The sequence below is a fragment of the Aethalodelphis obliquidens genome, unplaced genomic scaffold (assembly GCF_003676395.1).
Source record: "Aethalodelphis obliquidens isolate GAN/ISIS:26980383/991018 unplaced genomic scaffold, ASM367639v1 scaffold29, whole genome shotgun sequence".
Classification (NCBI taxonomy): domain Eukaryota; kingdom Metazoa; phylum Chordata; class Mammalia; order Artiodactyla; family Delphinidae; genus Aethalodelphis; species Aethalodelphis obliquidens.
In genome coordinates, this window is record NW_020837973.1 from 6,427,597 (window position 1) to 6,438,336 (window position 10,740).

Genomic DNA, 10,740 nt, shown 5'->3' on the forward strand with positions numbered 1-10,740 from the left:
TTCAGCATCTTACACGGCCTCTGAATGACCACTGGTGGGCGTGAGGTTGCTGAAGTGGAATTTCATGTCTGCTGTAATATATTAGCAGAATACAAAGTGGAATTTGGTCAGGATTGTTTTGTTCCCTTGGGCTTGTCATTTGGCCATAAGGGTCGCACAGGCTCAGATGGAGCAACATGGCAGCCGTGAAGGTCGAGGGGGAAATGGATGGTCACAGTCACACACGCATCCTCTTGAAGGCCTGTGTGGCTGGTGTGAGCTCGGATGGGCTTTGGCAACGGTAAGACACTCAGCTCCACGGTGACCAGTGATCACCACCCCAGCCCTTTATCCAAAGATTGCAAAGCAGTCTGCCCAGATCTTTTTGTTTTTTAAATTGCATCAAATTGAGAAAATGTATGATGGTGTTTCTGTATGTATTAATTACATTCTAGTTTCTGAACATTCACCTTTTTTTAACTTCAGTTTTCAAATACATATAAGAAAAGCTGAATTTTTAAAAATAAGTATTAGACGATAAGCCAAGGACAAGTGCAATATTCATTATAAAAGACACCTTTCATTTCCTCTAATGGTGTAAGACAAACGTGGCTTAAAATGGCCTGGAAACTTAGCAGGTCTTTATGGCTTCAAGTTCTCCTCACAACTCCATCCACACTTTTGATACAGGTTTTCTGAAAAGGCAACAGGACACTCTTTTACTCTGTGCAGGATGAAACTTAATTGCATAGTATTTCTTTAATGGTTAATCATAAAGTCGGTGATGTACACGGAGTGATACCTCACATCTTTTTCTCTGCAGAGAATCCCGACGGTATTTTGAGCTGGCAGCTCTGGGTAAAGGGCAGCGGGGTGCAGCTTAATGGCACATACATCTCTCGGTCTGTTTGCCTTCACGTGACCTAGAATTCTGCCCGGTAGACTTGGTGTGAAAGCCTGTGTCACACTGTCTATCTTCTGCGAAAATTATTAAACCTTTATCAATATTGGTAACTGGGTAGAAAGGTTAACCTAAGTGAACAGGGATCTTGGTGATGGTCCATGAGATGAGTTAACAGATTTCAAGTCCTTAGAGCTATGCCAGATACAAAATAAGGGTTTACAGTGTGCTGCTATTCATTGCTGATACTAGTCCTGTTGCTACTCTGCTCCTGCCCCTAGAACTTCTACATTTATTCCTGCAACACCCCTTTGTGGCTGGGCGTGCTCTGAATTCCAGAAGTGTGTTAGATGTATGGCAAGGTCACTTTGATACATTTCTCATTTCCCTGGCAAGCGCCCACCCCATTGCGTGGTTCCGGAGCTCACATCTGTCTCCCTGGCCCACGATTCAATAGCAGTTAACTCAGCACCTCTCACCAGCTTTAATTCATGGTCCAAAGGTTAACAGGTAAAGGAACAGGTTTGGAAAAGGTCTAAATCATGTTTCTGTTTTTCCAGATGGATGACTTTAACAAAAGAGCATGACTCCATTGGGTCTAAGAGCAGTTAAATTCTGCCTTTATTTCAGAACGTATCTGTAGGTTATTAAGATTTTTTTTCTTCAGTATTTTCAAGGGGAAGTGAGAAAGCTGTATTTTCTCTGTAAGAAGTTTCTCAGGAAGATATGTGAACTACTGTCACGAGACCTACTGCAGCGAGCAGACTTAGACACATGCACAGATTATTTTCCCATTTGAACACTATTTAACGGCCATTACGGATGAATAAGCTAGGGTTGTAGCAGGTTATCGCTCACCTGCATTTTTGCTTAATTATTAGTCAAAAGGGACAAACTGGGGAGGGTTTCATTTGGAGCTGGACTAGAAAAACCCGGAGGATGAGTGTGATTTGCTCCAATAAGATTTGGGACCATACTGCTAACCAGGCAGCCTTGTGGGGAGGCACTTAGGGATGCACTGATGGGCTTTAATAATTTCAGACCCAGTGCCCAGCACGTGTCGCAATTCTGGGAGACGACATCGTTGACTGTGAAATCTAAAGGTCAAGAGAAAAGTGAAGGGAGATACTTCTTGCCCACCTTCTCCCTAGAATATCAGATCTGCTGTTCCTCTTGCTGGATAAATGAAGTAATAGTAGCCAAAATTCAAAATAGTTCCCCATAGAGCAGTAAATGCCCTGGTTTTCTTAGAGGGACTCAAACATGCCTAAATGGGGCTCAATTCCTCCTTCCAACGTGCCGAAGCTGACCTGAGCCGAGTCCCCAAGTCGACAGGTATTAGAACCCCGTGTCTCTCAGTTTTCCTTCTATGATGAAGCAAGTGCGTCAGCCTATGTTTAGTTAGTTTCTGGAATAGATGTCAAAGATGGTTCTCAGAAGAAAGGAATTTTTCTGGAGTTTATCAGCCTTTGAGGCTTAGCTATTCAGGTTTAGCAAGAGGGGGTGGGAAGGAACAGCTGTGGGACCCAGATATTAAGGCTAAAAGAGTAAAAACAGCCAGCAGATCATGTTAACAGGGTGTCTCTGAGATGAGTGCTGTCCCTGGCAGCACCCAAGCATCTGCTGATGACGGCGAGGAATCGTGTTTGGAGCCTGAGGTGGCGAGGGTGGGATTCTGACAAGTTTACAGCATGGACTCTAATCGAGTGATGTCACTTCACAGGCTCCCTCCCAGCTGCAGGGGAGGAATCCTCCCACTCTCCATGCTGGGGCTGTGGGAAAGAATGGGCTCTGTGACCTTTTCAGCCCCTCAGCATCACTTGGCTGGGAAAGCTGGGTCAGATGGAGAGTCTCCTGAGGCTGGAGAAACAGACAGAGACAGCGGGGGAGGACTGGAGCAGCAGGGACATTACTGAGTGGCCCAGCTACAAAGCTGGGAGCTGTGTTTTCAGCTTAATGTACATGTTGATTCATCCATCCATCCATCTGTCATCCACTCATCCATCCATCATCCATCCACCCATCCACCTATCCATCCCTCCATCATCCACTCATCCATCCATTATCCATCCACCCATCCATCCACTCACTCCACTCATCCATCCAACAAATGCTTATTGATCAACTGCTACAACCCTGCTTTTTTTCTACTATTATTTAATTTTTAAAATTTTAAAAATTTGTATTGGAGTATAGTTGCCTTACAATACTGTGTTAGTTTATACTGTGCAGCAAAATGAATCAGTTATATGTATACATATATCCCTAATTTTTGGATTTCCTTCTCATTTAGGTCACCACAGAGCACTGAGTAGAGTTCCCTGTGCTATACAGTAGGTTCTCATTAGTTATCTGTTTTACACAAAGTATCAATAGTTTATATATGTCAATCCCAATCTCCCAATTCACCCCCCTTCCCCCTCCCCCTTGGTATCCATACATTTGTTCTCTATGTCTGTATCTCTATTTCTGCTTTGCAAAGAAGATCATCTATACCAATTTTTTCAGATTCCACATGTATGCATTAATATATGATATTTGTTTTTCTCTTTCTGAATTACTTCTCTGTATGACAGTCTCTAGGTCCTTCCATGTCTCTACAAATGACCCAATTTCGTTCCTTTCTATGGCTGAGTAATATTCCACTGTATATATGTACCACCTCTTTTTATCCATTCCTCTGTTTTTTTTTTTAACATCTTTACTGGAGTATAATTGCTTTACGATGGTGTGTTAGTTTCTGTGCTAGAACAAAGTGAATCATCTATACATAAACATAAATTCCCATTTCTCCTCCCTCTTGCCTCTCCCTCCCACCCTCCCTATCCCACCCCTCTAGGTGGTCACAAAGCACCGAGCTGATCTCCCTGTGCTATGCGGCTGCTTCCCACTAGCTATCTACTTTATGTTTGGTAGTGTACATATGTCCATGCCACTCTCTCACTTCATCCCAGTTTACCCTTCCCCTTCCCCATGTCCTCAAGTCCATTCTCTACATCTGCAACTTTATTCCTGTCCTGCCACTAGGTTCTTCAGAACCCTTTTTTGTTTTAGATTCCATATATGTGTGTTAGCATATGGTATTTGTTTTCCTCTTTCTGACTTACTTCACTCTGTATGACAGTCTCTAGGTCCATCCACCTCACTGTAAATAACTAAATTTTGTTTCTTTTTATGGCGGAGTAATATTCCATTGTATATATATGCCACGTCTTCTTTATCCATTCATCTGTTTATGGACACTTACGTTGCTTCCATGTCCTGGCTATTGTAAATAGACCTCCAATGAACATTGTGGTACATGGCTCTTTTTGAATTAAGGTTTTCTCAAGGTATATGCCCAGTAGTGGAATTGCTGGGTCATATGGTAGTTCTATTTGTAGTTTTTTAAGGAACCTCCATACTGTTCTCCATAGTGGTTGTATCCATTTACATTCCAACCAACAGTGCAAGAGGGTTCCCTTTTCTCCACACCCTCTCCAGCATTTATTGTTTGTAGATTTTTTGATGATGGCCATTCTGACCAGGGTGAGGTTATATCTCATTGTAGTTTTGATTTGCATTTCTCTAATGGTTAGTGATGTTGAGCATCCTTTCATGTGTTTGTTGGCAATCTGTATATCTTCTTTGGAGAAATGTCTATTTAGGTCTTCTGCCCATTTTTGGATTGGCGTGTTTGCTTTTTTGATATTGAGCTGCTTGTATATTTTGGAGATTAATTCTTTGTCAGTTGCTTCGTTTGCAAATATTTTCTTCCATTCTGAGGGTTGTCTTTTCATCCTGTTTATGGTTTACTTTGCTGTGCAAAAGCTTTGAAGTTTCATTCGGTCCCATTTGTTTTTATTTCCATTTCTCTAAGAGATGGGTCAAAAAGGATCTTGCTGTGATTTATGTCATAGAGTGTTCTGCCTATGTTTTCCTCTAAGAGTTTGATAGTGTCTGGCCTTACATTTAGGTCTTTAGTCCATTTTGAGTTTATTTTTGTATATGGTGTTAAGGAGTGTTCTAATTTCATTCTTTTACATGTAGCTGTCCAGTTTTTCCATCACCACTTATGGAAGAGACTGTCTTTTCTCTACTGTATATTCTTGCCTCTTTTATCATACATAAGGTGACCATATGTGTGTGGGTTTATCTCTGGGCTTTCTATGCTGTTCCATTGATCTGTATTTCTGTGTTTGTGCCAGTACCATACTGTCTTGATTACTGTAGCTTTGTAGTATAGTCTGAAGTCAGGGAGCCTGATTCCTCCAGCTCCATTTTTCTTTCTCAGGATTGCTTTGGCAATTCAGGGTCTTTTGTGTTTCCATACATATTGTGAAATTTTTTGTTCTAGTTCTGTGAAAAATGCCATTGGTAGTTTGATAGGACTTGCATTGAATCTGTAGATTGCTTTGGGTAGTATAGCCATTTTCACAATGTTGATTCTTCCAATCCAAGAACATGGTATATCTCTCCATCTGTTTGGATCATCTTTAATTTCTTTCATCAGTGTCTTATATTTTCCTGCATACAGGTCTTTTTTCTTCTTAAGTAGGTTTATTCCTAGGTACCTTATTCTTTGTTTACAATTGTAAACGGGAGTGTTTCCTTAATTTCTCTTTCAGATTTTTCCTCATTAGTGTATAGGAATGCAAGAGATTTCTGTGCACTAACTTTGTATCCTGCCACTTTACCAAATTCATTGATTAGCTCTAGTAGTTTTCTCGTAGAGTCTTTAGGATTCTCTATGTATAGTATCATGTTACCTGCAAACAGTGACAGCTTTACTTCTTTTCTAATTTGGATTCCTTATATATCTTTCTCTTCTCTGATTGCTGTGGCTAAAACTTCCAGAACTATGTTGAATAAGAGCGTGAGAGTGGGCAACCTTGTCTTCTTCCTGATCTTAGTGGAAATGGTTTCAGTTTTTCACCATTAAGAGCAATGCTGGCTGTGGGTTTGTCATATATGGCCTTTACTATGTTGAGGTAAGTTCCCTCTATGCCTACTTTCTGGAGGGTTTTTATCATAAATATGTGTTGAATTTTGTCAAAAGCTTTTTCTGCTTCTATTGAGATGATCATATGGTTTTTCTCCTTCAATTTGCTAATATGGTGTATCACATTGATTGATTTGTGTATATTGAAGAATCCTTGCATTCCTGGGATAAACCCCACTTGATCGTGGTGTATGATCCTTTTAATGTGCTGTTGGATCCTGTTTGCTAGTATTTTGCTGAGGATTTTTTCATCAACATTCATCAGTGATACTGGCTTGTAGTTTTCTTTGATTTTTTTTTTTTTTTTTTTTTTTTTTTTGTGGTACGTGGGACTCTCACTGTTGTGGCCTCTCCCGTTGCTGAGCACAGGCTCAGGACGCGCAGGCTCAGCGGCCATGGCTCACAGACGCAGCCACTCTGCAGCACGTGGAAACTTCCCAGATGGGGGCACGAACCCATGCCCCCTGCATCGGCAGGCAGACTCTCAACCACTGCACCACCAGGGAAGCCCAGTTTTCTTTGTTTTTGACATCTTTTGGTTTTGGTATCAGAGTGATGGTGGTCTCATAGAATGAGTTTGGGTGTGTTCTTCCCTCTGCTATATTTTGGAAGAGTTTGAGAAGGATAGGTGTTAGCTCTTCTCTAAATGTTTGGTAGAATTTGCCTGTGAAGCCATCTGGTCCTGAGCTTTTGTTTGTTGGAAGATTTTTCATCACAGTCTCAATATCAGTGCTTGTGATTTGTCTGTTTATACTTTCTATTTCTTCCTGGTTCAGTCTCGCAAGATTGTGCTTTTCTAAGAATTTGTCCATTTCTTCCAGATTGTCCATTTTATTGGCATATGTTTGCTTGAAGTAATCTCTCATGATCCTTTGTATTTCTGCAGTGTCACTTGTTGCTTCTCCTTTTTCATTTCTAATTCTATTGATTTGAGTCTTCTCCCTGTTTTTCTTGATGAGTCTGGCTAATGGTTTATCAATTTTGTTTATCTTCTCAAAGAACCAGCTTTTAGTTTTATTGATCTTTCCTATTGTTTCCTTCATTTCTTTTTCATTCATTTCTGATCTGATCTTTATGATTTCTTTCTTTCTGCCAACTTTGGGGTTTTTTGTTCTTCTTTCTCTGATTGCTTTAGGTGTAAGGTTAGGTTGTCTATTTGAGATGTTTCTTGTTTCTTGAGGTAGGATTGTATTGCTATAAACTTCCCTCTTAGAACTGCTTTTGCTGCATCCCACAGGTTTTGGGTTGTCGTGTTTTCATTGTCATTTGTTTCTATGTATTTTTTTGATTTCTTCAGTGACCTCTTGGTTGTTAAGTAGTGTATTGTTTAGCCTCCATGTATTTGTATTTTTTACAGTTTTTTTTCCTGTAATTGATATCTAGTCTCATAGCGTTCTGGTTGGAAAAGATACTTGATACGATTTCAATTTTCTTAAATTTACCAGGACTTAATTTGTGACCCAAGATATGGTCTATCTTGGATAATGTTCCATAAGCACTTGAGAAGAAAGTGTATTCTGTTGTTTTTGGATGGAATGTCATATAAATATCAATTAAGTCCACGTTGTTTAATGTATCATTTAAAGCTTGTGTTTCCTTATTCATTTTCACTTTGGATGATCTGTCCATTGGTGAAAGTGGATTGTTAAACTCCCCTACTATGATTGTGTTACTGTCAATTTTCCCTTATATGGCTGTTAGCATTTGCCTTATGTATTGAGGTGCTCCTATGTTGGATGCATAAATATTTACAGTTGTTATATCTGCTGCTTGGATTGATCCCTTTATCATTATATAGTGTCCTTCTTTGTCTCTTGTAATAGTCTTTATTTTAAAGTCCATTTTGTCTGCTATGAGAATTACTACTCCAGCTTTCTTTTGATTTCCATTTGCATAGAATATCTTTTTCCATCCCCTAACTTTCAGTCTGTATGTGTCGCTAGGTCTGAAGTGGGTCTCTTATAGACAGCATATATATGGGTCTTGTTTTTGTATCCATTCAGCCAGTCTATGTCTTTTGGTTGGAGCATTTAATCCATTTACATTTAAGGTAATTATCGATATGTATGTTCCTATTACCATTTCCTTATTTGTTTTGGGTTTGTTATTGTAGATCTTTTTCTTCTCTTGTGTTTCCTGCCTAGAGAAATTCCTTTAGCATTTGTTGTAAAGCTGGTTTGGTGGTATTGAATTCTCTTAGCTTTTGCTTGTCTGTAAAGGTTTTAATTTCTCTATTGAATCTGAATGAGATCCTTCCAGGGTAGAGTAATCTTGGTTGTAGGTTTTTCCCTTTCATCACTTTAAATATGTCCTGCCACTTCCTTTTTGCAGAGTTTCTGCTGAAAGATCAGCTGTTAACCTTATGTGGATTCCCTTGTATGTTATTTGTTGTTTTTCCCTTGCTGCTTTTAATATTTTTTTCTTTGTATTTAATTTTTGATAGTTTGATTAATATGTGTCTTGGCATGTTTCTCCTTGGATTTATCCTATATGGGACTCTCTGCAGTTCCTGGACTTGATTAACTATTTCCTTTCTCATATTAGGGAAGTTTTCAACTATAATCTCTTCAAATATTTTCTCAGTTCCTTTCTTTTTCTCTTCTTTTGGGACTTATATAATTCGACTGTTGGTGCTTTAAATGTTGTCCCAGAGGTCTCTGAGACTGTCCTCAATTCTTTTCATTCTTTTTTCTTTATTCCACTCTGCAATAATTATTTCCAGTATTTTATCTTCCTGGTTACTTATCCATTTTTCTGCCTCAGTTATTCTACTATCAATTCCTTCTAGAGAATTTTAAATTTCAGTTATTGTGTTGTTCATCATTGTTTGTTTGCTCTTTAGTTCTTCTAGGTCTTTGTTAAAATTTTCTTATATTTTCTCCATTCTATTTCCAAGATTTTGGATCATCTTTACTATCATTACTCTGAATTCTTTTTCAGGTAGACTGCCTATTTCCTCTTCATTTATTTGGTCCAGTGGTTTTTACCTTGCTCCTTCATCTACTGTGTGTTTCTCTGTCTTCTCATTTTGCTGAAATTACTGTGTTTGGGGTCTCCTTTTCACAGGAGGCATGTTCATAGTTCCCCTTGTTTTTGGTGTCTACCCCCTGTGGGTAAGTTTTGTTCAGTGGGTTGTGTAGGCTTCCTGGTGGAGGGGACTGGTGCCTGTGTTCTGGTGGGTGAGGCTGGATCTTGTCTTTCTGGTGGGCAGGACCGTGTCTGGTTGTGTGTTTTGGGGTGTCTGTGACCTTATTATGATTTTAGGCAGCCTTTCTGCTAATGGGTGGGGCTGTATTCCTGTCTTGCTAGTTGTTTGGCATAGGGTGTCCCGCATTGTAGCTTGCTGGTCGTTGAGTGGAACTGGGTCTTAGCATTGAGATGGAGATCTCTGGGAGAGCTTTTGCCATTTGATATTACATGGAGCCAGGTGGTCTCTGGTGGACAAATGTCCTGAACTTGGCTCTCCCACATCAGAGGCTTAGGCCTGACACCCAGCTGGAGCACCAAGACCCTGTCATCTACACAGCTCAGAAGAAAAGGGAGAAAGAAGGAAAGGAAGTAAGGACAGAAGGAAGGAAGAGAGAGAGAGAGAGAGAGAGAGAGAGAGAGAGAGAGAGAGAGAGAGGAAGGAAGGAAGAGAGGAAGAAAGAAAATAAGGTAAAATAAAGTTATTAAAAAATAATTTTTAAAAGTTAAAAAGTAATAAAAAAAAAATGAAAGAAAGAAGAGAGCAACCAAACCAAAAAACAAATCTACCAATGATAACAAGAGCTAAAAACTATACAAAAAAACAAAAAAAAAGCAAACAACAAAAATGAACAGACAGAGCCCTAGGACAAATGGTAAAAGCAAAGCTATACAGACAAAATCACACAAAGAAGCATACACATACACACTCACAAAAAGAGAAAAAGGAAATATATATATATATATGGTTGCTCCCAAATTCCACCTCCTCATTTTGGGATGGTTCATTGTCTATTCAGGTATTCCACAGATGCAGGGTACATCAAGTTGACGGTGGAGGTTTAATCCGCTGCTCCTGAGGCTGCTGGGAGAGATTTCCCTTTCTCTTCTTTGTTCGCATAGCTCCTGGGGTTCAGCTTTGGATTGGCCCTGCCTCTGCGTGTAGGTCACCTGAGGGCATCTGTTTCTCACTCAGACAGGATGGGGTTAAAGGAGTGGCTGATTCAGGGGCTCTGGCTCACTCAGGCCGGGGGGAGGGAGGGGTACGGAATGTGGGGCAAGCCTGCGGCGGCAGAGGCTAGCATGACATTGCACCAGCCTGAGGCGTGCCGTGTGTTCTCCCGGGGAAGTTGTCTCTGGATCACAGGACCCTGGCAGTGGTGGGCTGCACAGTCTCCCAGGAGGGGAGGTGTGCGTAGTGACCTGGGCTCGTACATAGGCTTCTTGGTGGCGGCAGCATCAGCCTTAGCATCTCATGCCCATCTCTGGGGTCCGCACTGATAGCCGCGGCTCATGCCCATCTCTGGAGCTTGTTTAGGCAGTGCTCTGAATCCCCTCTCCTTGTGCACCCCAAAACAGTGGTTTCTTGCCTCTTAGGCAGGTCCAGACTTTTTCCCGGACTCCCTCCCAGCTAGCTGTGGTGCACTCGTCCCCTTCCGGCTGTGTTCACGCCGCCAACCCCAGTCCTCTCCCTGCGCTCCGACCAAAGCCCGAGCCTTAGCTCCCAGCCCCCGCCCATCCCAGCGGGTGAGCAGACAAGGCTCTTGGGCTGGTGAGTGTCGGTCGGCACCGATCCTCTGTGCGGGAATCTCTCCACTTTGCCCTCTGCAGCCCTGTGACTGCACTCTCCTCTGCGGCTCCAAAGTTTCCCCCCTCCGCCACCCGCAGTCTCTGCCCACGAAGTGGCTTCCTA